The 13,554-nt window shown below is 32.0% G+C and overlaps 1 long non-coding RNA gene across 1 annotated transcript; it reads right to left on the reverse strand.

The window, feature by feature from the left end:
• Positions 1 to 4,131: 4,131 nt before the first annotated feature.
• Positions 4,132 to 4,649, reverse strand: LOC136990603 (uncharacterized). The gene is made up of 3 exons (XR_010883084.1): positions 4,553 to 4,649; positions 4,402 to 4,491; positions 4,132 to 4,334 (listed from the first exon to the last, which is right to left on the reverse strand). It is a non-coding gene; the product is annotated as an uncharacterized lncRNA (long non-coding RNA).
• Between the last annotated feature and the right edge of the window lie 8,905 nt (positions 4,650 to 13,554).

Genomic DNA, 13,554 nt, shown 5'->3' on the forward strand with positions numbered 1-13,554 from the left:
ACATCGGGGACAATCTTCACTATCCAAGGCTCTGGCTGCATTACTAATTCAGGGCATATATGTGAACATGCCATTATAACCACATCTTTTGATTTATTCAGAGAGCTCCTGAAGGTTGATTAAAAAAATTGAAAATGCTAGAATAATAAACATTTACAGCATGATAAATGGTTGTGTTTTGTGTTTAAAAGTCAGTCAATTCTGAAAAATGCTGAAGATCTCTTGCATCCCACAGTATCAAATATTCAGCTAAGATTTAGTTTTTGTATGTAAAAATAAACATGCACATTTATCTCATCAGAATGCAAATTTGCTTTTGTCTTTAATAAATAGTAAAATAATTTTTATATAAAAGAACTGTTTTATGATTTATCATCAGTGAGTGATTTTATTTGTATGACTATTTTATACCTATATACCAGAAGTCATGTAAAATTTTCTCGGGTAAAAGAAGGTTACAAATAGAAAAAGTTTAAAAGCTTTGATGTAATGGAATAAATTCCTGTAATAGTTTGTATTGCATAGGCCTATATTTTTGTATGGTTTTCATAAAAAAAAAAAAAATTAAATGATACATTACAATTACCTTTGCAAATAATCGTGCAAATTCAGCATTCTGATCATCGACAGTTGTCTTCCTTTCTTTTTCAAACTAGAAATTTTTAAAAATATTTGTAAGTTCATATACAATAAATATTATATAATAATCGGTGGAAAATCAAAATAGTACGTAAGATTTACAGAAGAAAATATATCATTTAAATTTAAAAATGCTACTGTATTTCCTCAAAATATATTTATTTATCATTTGTTTTAAGGAATATTTATCGTCATCAGGAAAATAACGTGTTCTTTTTCCACCAGCATCATAAGTATCTACCTGGAATGAAAATTATACTTCAACGTTAAGAAGAAAATGGTATTTAACAGATAAAAATTAATACACTTCTGAAGCATGGTCTGTTTGATCATTATTAATTATCTTAAAATATAGAATACCGTGTATAGTGTAATATTTAGGATAAAAATTAAAAACAAAATGAAATAAAGAATATATTGGAACTAGCATTGTGTGACACACATACCACAAAATCCAAAACAAAGCAGCCATGTGGCAAACTATAGCTGTGCTATAGTCCATCAAATTCAAAACTAGCTGGTTTTATGGTAATTCTGATTTTCTAAATGCCAGATAATTGACCCATTACTGTATATTTTCCTCAATAATTACCACTTAAAGCAAAAATCTTTGGCAACTTGATCAAATAAACAATTTAGAATATTCTGGAATAAAGAATTGGCCCGGAGAGAGACTCGAATCCTCAACTCTCACTTACCATGAAGATGCATTGCCAGTTATTTTACCCAGACCTATGCCCAATCTTCCCTATCAGATGTATTTAATTTAGATATCACCATCCTTGGTTACATACGGCACTAACTGGAGATGCCTTCAGCACTCATGTCCAATAATCACGTACTACGGCACTCGGCCAGCCATTACTTAACCCCGACATGGTGTATATATACATACATGAACATCCCGAAGCCCAATATTTTAGTAATATGCCAAACGACTGCCGGACCGGTGATTGCATCGTGGCATTCCTCGAATGAAACGATGCAATCACCCCATATACCGAGGCTACTTGGCTATGCAAAAACCCATAAACTAGGCAAACAAATACGGCCTGTTTTACGTGGACAAATCGAGATCCTCAACTCTAGCCATTAATTAACAATTAATAATTGATTGTTCTTTTTAACAATAACTGAATGCTTCTTTATTGAACTGTAGATGTAACAAGTGAGAAATTAACTAATATTAAGTCATTTAATATTGATAAATTTATCTTATCAAAATCCATGTTCAATGTCCAAATATGAGAAAAACTAATTTCAAAACTGATAGTTTTGTTATTATTCATAACAATCTTATGACTATTAGATTGTTAGAACAAGATAAAGGTTATCTATGTCAGAAAAATAATGTAACTATTATCTAATATGCTATTAAAAAATGTATACTTTAATGATTAATTAACATGTTGACAGCAGAAATCTGGCAAAACGTACACTTTAATAGAGGAATTAACATTAAGAGAAATAGATGCCAAAACACACACTCATGGAATTTTTGCCGTTTTTTTTTTTACTTTTTTGGATTCAGACGGTCTCAAAACGTGGAGATTTGCAAAAAGCTCGGAGGGTCAAATTTGACACGATTTCAATAATTTCCTTTGTTATGTATAAGTAACAGCCAGAAAAGTAAAAGCGCCTTATAAACTGATTATAAAGTTTTACCTTTGAACGGCAAAAAAACTTTTCTCTAATTTATGCTCGGAAGAATTGGCCTATTTCAAAATGAATTAACTCCATTAATTACATCTTTTAATATAATCGAGATGGGTTGATAATAACGACAATAATAATAATAAGAGAAGAGCCCAAACGGTTAAGAGTTGAAAGTTGAAATTTGGTACACAGTTAGAGTACGTCAGAGAACGTACACTAAGAAGAGTATTTTCGAAATTCTTCTCCGCGGGGAGAGGGAGAGGATTAAGGCTTACCCTAAAAATCCCGGCTGCAACTGTACTATTTTAGATGGCATTTCTTTGCATTTTTGCGGAAAATTAAACATATTTTCAGACTCTTTTAAAAATTCTCAACGATACTTAGTGCTCCATCGTATTCAAAGTTGACACGGAGAGCGTATGAGCATATGTTCTCTTTATTCGAACTCTAACAATTAATAATACCTAAGAATTAATAAACCTGAAGAACTCAGAAAGTGTTACGAAAAAGTTTGTTATTCATCATTTAGTGCTTGCAGTGAGTCTTAATTATCGTTATCCCATTGTGGTAAGCAGATATATAAAAATTCTCTAATTAGTCTCGGAAGAGGAGGGCCTAATTCTTGCACCCGTTGAAAAAAACGGGTAAGATCGTCTATAATGTAATAACCTTTATCTTTGTAATCGTTACTTTTTGCCCGAGCAACGCCGGGCTCATCTGCTAGTAAACTATGCTTTATCTTTTCTGGTCGTTAACTCAATTGGCTTTTCAAACTATGGTTGTAACGGAACATTATTCAAATTTAAATAAATCGAATGGCCCCATCTGCAAATCAAAATGAAAAAACTTCCACTTTTTAATTGTTTTTTATCGTAAATGAGTGTAAAATTTCCAAAGAGCCGCTGGTTAATTCCTCAACATAGCGATGAGGATCACCTCGATTTCCATGTTGTCCCAATCTTCGTCTGGGTCGAAAGTGCTCCAATCGAATAATTAATACATCTAACACCGACTCGTAAAATCAATAAGAAATATACGACTAAAATTGTAAAGAGGCCAATTACAAACAACCCCTCTTATAATCCTAAACCGCGCATCAAGACTGTTATAAAAAAAAAACTGGTGTTTTAAACCTACACGAGAAAACTGGGCTAAATACGATTAAACGCCATTTACTGGCAGAAAGAGGTACATTATCGATTTTATAACAGTGGCATGACCATGGATATTTATTTCTTCTCCCTCGAATCCTCACTTGCTATTCGTCTGTCCCTCATCAGGGATCTAACCCCGATCTATTGGCCCTCCACATCTACAACTCCACGCTACCATATCAAGGCCCTAGAGGCCTGCCTACGTTACACCATACGCTTGGAATAACCAGCAGAGGTGGCTCTATCAAAGGAACAAAGCCGTTAGGCTAACACCTCCATATGAATTGATAAGAAGAAGAAGAAGAAGAAGAATATTTATAAAAGATAGATAATGGTTGCGTTGAAGTGCAGCTTTGAAGTAGAGAAATGTTAAAGTATGTTTTTATTGTAATTATTTAATAGAAACGAGGCAGCTGCATAGGTTCAACCTGAGGACAGCCTACACTGAGAATGCGAACTGCACAACGACCAAACGCCTATCCACTTAATTTTCAATTGCAATAGATACATGAACATTAGGGTAGCTTAATGAGAGCAGAAATTTTGGAGGAATACAACTGTAAGGTGACCAACCTTTTTACAATGAAAACGAAGACACAAATAAATTGAAGAAAAAAAACATTGTAAATAAAAGAAACATTTTATTCATTGGAACAATAATACACAAACAATAATATCACATTTGAAAATGTCGATGTAATTTCTAAGCTTTTACCGTAATTATTCTCACATACAGACAGAAGTTTATTGGAAATTAAATTCACGGAATGCAAAGCTTTTACCAGATTAGTGCCATTTTGTTACGTTGGAACATTTACTTTCACCTTTCGAGATACCTCTAAGTTTCATAAATGCCGAGAAAAATGAATGCAAAGTACTTGCAACCTGAAAAAAAAACAGAATTAATATATAATAAAATGTATAAAATATTTCTATGTTCAAAAATACAAACTTTGAAAGGGATTCGCTTTGTCACAGTATAAATTCCTCCAATAGTCAAGAACAAAGAAACATTCCCAAATCTTTTCATAAAATTTAGAAGCTGCAGAAAAAGATCACACATGTATTTCAATCTTCTATAATCAAAAGTACAAAGTACTTACTTTCAATTTTTCTTCCATACAGAAATTGCAGACAGCAAATTGTCGGATATCCTGAAAGGCATTTTGCATCTGTAAAATAAAACAATTTAATGTCGACAATCCTTTATGTCAATATTTTATAAACGATGAATATTTACATTGAATGCAAAACTGCACAATAAGCAAGCATTAATGATACAGAAGAAAACGAATAAGATGAGTGCTGCCAGCAATGCAAAACGAAATGTATCGTTTACATCGAGATACAAAAATGAATAGTAAATAAAACTTGTGGTGAAAGTGATGGCAAAATAAATACTCATTTCAAGATAACCGAATCTGGTGTTAAATTGATCGACGATTATACAGAGTTCTTCGTGACGCATCATCAAACATTGCAACTTCAAACATACATTTCGATCATTTCTTCTTATTGTAGAAAATTCTTCCAAGAGTTGTTTGAATTCCATTTCAATTAGACTTAGTACTAATGCAACCATTACTAAGCCGTAACCGATTAAGCCAGCAAATAAAGCGAAGTCTAACCCTAATTCAACGGTACAAAATAACGCTTCGCCCTGATATTTTTCTGCTTGTTTTACAGCAGGAAAGAAAACGATAATATTTATGATTTGAAAGAAAACGAACGCAAAAATTATAGCAGAAGAAGCGAGAAGGCTAAAGTAATTCATTATGGTATTTGATTCGTTTACTTTCTTCACAAAGTATTCGTTTCTTAACATTATTACAAGACTGATTTTTCTGCGTTTTAAGAAACTGAAAATAAAAGCGCAAAAACATTGTAAACACATCACTGCCATTTTGATTACCACGGTATTGTTTTTCACTGTATTAAACCATCCCGTGCAAATTGCATTGTTGTTCCATTGTGGTATAATCTGTCCGAATAGAATTACAATATGATTCTAGTAAATGAACTCAATAATTTGAATGTAGCAATGTTTGAGTTTACTATTGAAGTAATTACTAATTTGGCAATTACAAGTTAAAAATGGTTCCAAACCATAGATTAGAGCTGTTGTCCAAAAGGGTCTCAGCAGACAACTCATGCATATTTCATCCATTACGAAGCTGCGAATCAGTACCTTATATCTTGATTGAATAAGGCGAGAATAAATGATATTGCATCGTTGTCTTTGATGTATGATGCAATTCCCTAAAGTAAATTATTTGACATAGCCTAGAGCTTGTAACATATAATTGGTTTGCATAATTTTATGACAAGAAACATATGTAAATTTATTGATCCCTCGCCCATTATCTTCGTTTTGTGTACTCAGTAGTTAATTTTCCATTAGGTTAAGCTGATTTACTGTTTTTATAGTGTTCTAGAATTATTGAAATTTATGAAATCTCGGATCTACCTCACATAAATTCTGCAAGATATTTACAGATAATCTGTAAAATTAATGGCAATCTGCAGTTTATCTACAATATTAGGCCTACTGTAGTCCCAGCATTGAAGTCTCTAATAAATATATTATTTAAAATCGGTTTTAATGATAAATTATTTTAAAAGGTACCAGTTGGTGTAGATTATCAGACAAGAATATTAAAGAAGAACAAATGACCAGTAATATGGCTAAAATTTACGGACTTATACATACCTACCGTCGTTGTCTGTCCAACTTTCTGTCCACACATCTATTCGCCTGTCATTCGTTAATCTTGAGAACGGCGTTAGATAGGTCAAATTCGAAACCAGATATGGAAAGATTAGGAGTCTGTGACCCTAATTAACTGTATACGAACTTCCGGTATGAGTCGGACTTCACGTGATTCTTAAACATAAACTATGATCGAAAATTGCAGCTCGGCATCGTGGCGACGTCACGTTAATTAATATGGATATTTAATAAAGATTGGAGTTAATACAACTTCAAGCTGTCTACAGGTTCCCGACACAGTATATAGTGTTTTCCATATAATGTTTTGTTAAGTGGACATTGTCGGTACTTTTATGTCAAACCCACCGCCATTTGATGGATCCGTGCTGTTTATTTTCTCTTATATTTTATGGTAATATAGAAAATTAAGATAAACAAACACTAATATTCAATGTCGAACACAACATTGCTCCATTACAGCCTCGTGCTGACATTGGATTTAAAGGGGTGCCTTAACAGCCATAAATTGTACATATTTTTGTAACCATTCTGTGAACATAAACAGTGATTTAAATCCCAGATAAACGGATTGAATAGCTCTTCATGATTATGGAGTATTAGACAATGACAACTCAAGAGTTCTGAACATACTGTACGTGATTCAGAATTCTTGAGCTGTTTAAAAAATTTTGACGGCATCCGGGCCATCAAAGTTAATTTCATATCCGTAATGGTTTAAAGCTTAAGTGGTTTATATGATATTTTTACTGCCTTTATCTTTCCTCACATGCTATCTCATTCTGTACAACATAATACCTCATCTTCTGTCAGAGATTTTCCATATACCACAGAAATTACATATACTAACATAAGATCTCATCACCACGACAAGTCACACTATCAAACCAATTGTAGCTGAAATCTTTTCTCACGTACTACTAGAAGATTTACAGCATATATAAACTTTCGTAAGCTATTTTTCACATAAATTGAAATAATTATAATGTTACATTTGTTTATTTCAACGTTTGTAACTACGTTTGTATCCTGCCACTTGTTGTGGGCATGAAAAAAAACCCATTTAGTGCCCTGGGCACTAAATAAGTTCTTTCTCATGCCCCAAATGGCAGGATGGTAAAAGACAAAGCCAGACATATTCGCAACACACCACCTCTAAAAAATTCCTGGGCTACTGGTCCAAACTGTAGTCCGGATTCTTCGAGGTTGTAAATTGAAACCTTAATTAACTGCGTCTATCGTTTACAAAATTAATTTGTCTGAGATAATGTTTGAAAATTTATTGAACGTTAGTATTGATAAACAATAAATAAGAGTAGATTTTTTCGCACAAATTAGTGTTTACTCATTGAATGTAAGCCTAAAATCTTATGGAAAATTAATTGCTAAATACACAAAACGAATTTAATAGGCGAGGATAAACAATAAATTTACTCGTGTTTATGTCAGAAAATTACGTAAACCAATTATAAACCGGTGCCAATTATATATACAGTGGTGCCTCATATAACGTACTTAATCCGTTCCAGGTGCACGTCCGTTAAGTGAAACGTCCGTTATACGAAACGCATTTTCCCATAGAAATACATGTTAAAACATCTAATTCGTCCCGCAGCATAAAATAACCGTACTGTATCATAAAAAAATGAACACGGGGTGCGTTCATTTATTCCTCCGCGTAAACTCTGTGCGAGCGACATCCGTTTAAAAATTCCCGCGGAACGCGTTCCTAAATTTTTTCGAAAATTTCGAAAATTTTCGTTAGGCTTAAAATCAGCGAAAATTCAATACCAACCGACACGCAACGAAGAAAAATTCAACATCGGACGGGTTAATATATTTTTTCGTACGTAATCGGTTATCCGAACAACCCCAGTTCCCAAATGATTCGTATAAATGACTCTCTACTGTATATACATGTAGTTAATTACACATACAACGAAGAGAAACATTCTATTGGATCACTTTATATTAAGGCAGTTTCAAGTATTTAATATTTATAATTTAATTTTTATATAATAATTAGGCTATATTATTTGTTTTAAAGAAAACTGTTACATTTCTGAAAATACAATTTAATTACTTGAGATATTTACATTAAATTAAAAATTTGATGTAAAAATTACGTAACGCGTGACGTCTTCTAGTGACGTCATTTGAAATCGTTCTATTTTCAACGGCCGGTCGCCATCTTGAATTAAGCAAAATTTCGGAAATTTCGCCTTTTTCTCGCTCCAATTCGTTACTTTTCGGCATAATTTCGTCTGAGAAAACTTCGGAAGAGTAATTAAATCATTTATTTATTTATAAAAGTTAAAAATCGCGGTGAAATATAAAATTGAATATTCGGATTAAAATCTTCATTAAGATTTCCATTAAGGCATAATTATAGTTTAATTAAATTAATTTGTCAAATTCATAAGTTGAATTTAGTGAAATTTAGTCAAATTGCATACATTTATATTAATTCGCTAGTCAATGTTCTTAATTTGCACAAGTATGCATTTTGTAACCACATTGAGTAAAAGTTTCTTAATTAAAATATTTCCCATTTCAGGTGTTTGAAGTTTATCGAGTTCTTGTTTATTGTAAAATCTTTATTTTGATAAATTTTCTACATCACAAGAAAAATCGTGGTAAGTACGTGCTACGGCATTTCGTAATAAACCACATTTTATTATTAATTGTAAAAGACAGGTTACTTGTAATTTTGTCGTATGTAGATGCAAAAAGACAAGCTTTACAACAAAAGAAAAACAAATTGATAATTACGTCAATTCTTTGCGAAGCAAATGCCTTAAGTAGATACAAATGATATTCCCAATGATGGATTGAAAATTTGAATAATTTATTCAGGCCTCGGAGTCGCTCACTTTTCTCACTTGTACTCACTTTTCTGAAGTATCCTCACTTTTCTCACTTTTCAGGTCATTTTCTCACTTTTCTCACTTTTTTGGTCAGTTTCACGTGCTTAATTAAGATGTGGGGCAAGCCAAACGAATTGCCGAATTATCGGACTATCAGAATAGAATTTTTTAGAAGAAAATACGCGGCCCTGAGCAGACTCAAAATTGCAACTGCCCGCTCAGTGTCGTTAGGTTATAGAAAACAAAAATTTATTTAACGTATTTAAAAAAATCTTTTATGCACTTAAAAAATCCCTCTCATTACAAATTCAGAAGCCAGTGTTGAGTAAACTTATGTATTCATGCCATATTTTCATTATTCGCCAAAATCTACCTTATCCGAATTGCATTTCCTTCTACAGAGTTTAAAAATAAGTATTCTAAGCATCCCTGCGGTTTTGGCTGTTTTCTAAGAAAATCACTAAAGTCCTTTTGCAGCGGAAAACACATTACGCAGAGGGATTAATCTCTCAAGCTGACAACACTGCTGCCGCTTTTAAATTCAAAATATATAATTATTAAAATTAACACGAGATAGTAGCGTAACCTCCTACCACTAAACAAGATTTCGTTTCTGACCATTTAGTTATTCTGGTTATAGCCCAATAATTTGGTAGATTATTTGGTTTTAATTAACAATCGGGTTACGGAGTTGTCGTTTACAAAAATATTTTTTTACTTGATTTATCTTTAAATAATTTCATAAACTTGAGTTTAATAAAATTACTTTAATGATTTCATAGCATATTGTTAACGTTAAATCACATCTACATCTTCCCATAAATGTATGTTTAAATTGACTACAAGTATAATTATTCCATATAGTAAGTGTTATTTTCATAAAATGTGTGATTACTTTCCTTGTGAAATATCCATTTTTTAATCTTCTCTTATGCCGATTATAATTGTGCATTAATTGAGAAACTAAAAAAGTAAACGAAAATGTAAATTCATATTTACATATAAAATTTACCAAATAAATTAGCCTAAAATATTCGAAGTGTTGTAAAAAGTACAACACGTAATTGCTTGTGAGAAAGATTTTCATACGCTTCCCAAAGGTTAACAACTTTGCAACGATGTTGGTTTTTATTCATCTGCAGGAAAAAGTTTTTTGTTATTTATGAAATCATTAATAAAATATTATTTTACTTATATTATTTGGAGTATATTTATTTCAGATTTATTATTTTATTTGGAAATCAATATTTACACATCTCGAAGCATTAAAAAATAAACAGTTTCTGATAATGATAAATATCCGAGAATAGCCAAATTAGTGAAATCAGCATCGAAAATCCCGTTCCCATGAATGAGAGGATCAATTTTATGCCGGGCACTTTCTCCTGATAGAGCATCAGTGTTGGAAAGAATGCTTAATTCACTTTTGATTGTTAAGGAGGGACTAAACATGTATGACCAAAGCCCACACCTTGTACCTATTGCAAAGGACGACTGAAATTAGCTTCCTCGGTGCATAGAAATTATCAAGAACGATTGGAAAATGAAAAGAAGTTAAAAGAATAAGAGAAACGGAAAAAAGAGCACAGAAATGTTTTGAAGAACAACAAAAGAAAGCTGTTCGTAACATGAAGATTATGGAACGGCAACTGAGTTTAAACCAGAAAAATGTAGAAGAAAATGAAATACATGCGACAGTCTAAGTTTTGTTAGAAGCAGCAAACAAAAAAACTGGAGAAGGCTATTAACAGCAAGAACATGAATGAAGTACAAGCAGCACGTGTGATGCTTATTAGTGTTAAGTGTTCAAAAGCAAGAGGAAGCGAAATAGAAGGAAGTTGATAACATGCAGAATAATCTTAATAAAAGAACATCATCTTTCATGACTGATTATTTACAGAAGCCAAAGACTTTTCAAGTATTCATGGTTTACTGGAAATACAGAAGCCACTGGTTATCGGGAAACAGAAAAAAAAACGCGATATAACCGAGTAATAAAAATTCTGGGCTTTTACTAAACAGATTATACATGCTATGGAATCTCTGTTCTTTCATCAGCAAGTGTTTCTGATATAAAATAAGCTTAGTTTTTCAATCCTGAATTTTATTCGTAGGTTATATCGAATTAATTGACGTTTACGTAAACATCGAAACCATGAACGCCCATTTAGCATTGTTTCTTTAACAATGACATTGAAAGACAAATACTGTCGATATAAAAACAAAACATCAATTGCGATTTTATTATACAGTACTATATAAATCGCTTATTAGAAATTCGTGTAGTTTATATTTTTCAATAAAAATTATAAATGCTGTAATTGAAAATTTAAAAAAAAATGAATATTGAATATATAATAGAACATCAAAACTTATAAAATTACAGAGTAAAAATTCTCTAAAAAGCAAAATGAAGTTACTACTGTATAAAAATTTTAGAAGTTTTCGTTCAGAATTAGAGAGATCTTTTCCTTACACGTTATGCGGTGAATTCGAAATTTCACACCTTTATGTGAATTGACGCAATACCGTTAATTCACGTAAATGTATGAAATTTCGAATTCACAGAAACTTGTAAATGAGGAGACTGTACTTAAAACTAATAAATAAACAACTTTTATATCAAAAGGAAACAAATGACAATCGATCTATCCACCTGTTCTGCATATTTAGCTCTTTCTCGTATTTCGTTGCAAATAGAAATTCAGTGGTAATTGGTAATTTAAAATTAATTGACTCAAATGCTTTTAAAATTTGGGGGACCAAAAAAACGCGATATAACGAGTGGCTACTATATTACAGTATATACAGAAATTTTTAAAATGTGTTTAACCATAACAGAATAAAAAGAAATAACAATTTTTACTGCTGTTTTGCTGAGTTTTCCTTCTGTGTTTTCACTTTGTTTTGTCACTATTGCACTCACTTTTTATTCACTTTTTCTGTATTTCAACTCACTTTTCTCACTTTTTCAAAGGGGAAATAGCACTCCTAGGCCTGTTTATTGGCAATTATAGAATATTGCCACATTCCTAGAAAGCTTGTTGATGACCTGCTGTATTGTGAAAATTGGATTGAAAACCGTCCTTACTTTATGCAAACAAATTATTTTGTTTATTGTTTGTTTAACATATAATTAAATATTACATTATTCATTTATTAATAATTTATTACTTTGTTATAATATATTTTAACAGTAAAGGAATATACAAAAATAAAATATTAAAATAATTGTTTCGTGCAGATAGTTTTCCACGAAGCAAGAAAAAGAAGACAATATCGGAAATTACCGCAATGTATCTTTCTTGGTGTGAGAACGAATGTAACACTTTCACAATTCAATGTATGAGAGCAGTACATAGGTATATATATCATTAAAAATTCAAAAAATTGTTTCATTTTCTGCTATTTTATGATGTAACATACAAAAATTTAATGATAATGTAAGAAAAGTAAATGTAGAAATTATAATTAAAATATTTTACTTGCGCCATTGTCGGTGTCCTATTCTCGTCGGAAACTCAAGAACGACAGTAGTCATATATTTTGAACCCGTAGAAGAGCTTAGTGCATGGTCATTGATAAAGGAAAACGTAAAACCAACTTTATTTTATTTTTAAACTAAATTTAACTTAAGAGATTAAAACAATTACTTCGCGAATATTCACCAGACCTCATGCATTTTTCATGTTCAAAGGGCTGGTTTACGAGCAGAACAGGTTGCCCATGGACAATTTCATATCCAGGACTCTCTGTGAGATTATCATCAGGTCGTTGGCGAGTGCGACCGTACCTAAATATAGAAATAGTGTTGCTCTCTATGTGTGTTATGTAGACAATGTATTATTAATGTGGAAGAAAAAACCTAATATCAGGCAGTTTGTCACAGACATTAATTCTAACCCATTTGGCTTGAAAATAGAATTGGAGCATGAAAGTGATGGTGCTATGCACTTTCTCGACATCTCGTTCGCATTAAAAGGGTTACTACAGATATTTACAAGAAGCTGACTTATAATATTTAAAACCTGAGCTACATAGATCAGTAAGCTGTAGGTTTGTGGCTCTTATCAATATAAAACAAGCATACATACATTGCACTAACATACAGGACAGGATAAGAGAGTTAAAGTACATCAAAGTGATTGTGCATCAGTTTGGAGTCGAGCATAAAACGATAAAAAGAATGGAGGACAGAGGATAGAGGGACAAGAAGACACCACAAGCAGGATGGATATGCAGTCGTGGAATACATGACACCCCTCTGCAATGTCTATAAAGAAATAGGAATTGTTACTAACAGGAAAACTATTTAAAAGGTAATCACAGGTACCTTTTAAATACAGTTAAAAGGTATATACAAGATGCTATGGAATGACAGAGGCTATTGACCTGATGTGCATTTTTGAGATGTATAGAATACCAGTAAAAGAAAGCAGGAAGCATAATAACTTATGCTAAATAAGAGCCACTAGACAGGATAAAACAGCATAAAGATAACATCTGGAAG

The sequence above is a fragment of the Centruroides vittatus genome, unplaced genomic scaffold, assembly GCF_030686945.1.
Source record: "Centruroides vittatus isolate TY-2023 unplaced genomic scaffold, ASM3068694v2 scaffold_946, whole genome shotgun sequence".
In the NCBI taxonomy this organism is placed as follows: Eukaryota; Metazoa; Arthropoda; class Arachnida; order Scorpiones; family Buthidae; genus Centruroides; species Centruroides vittatus.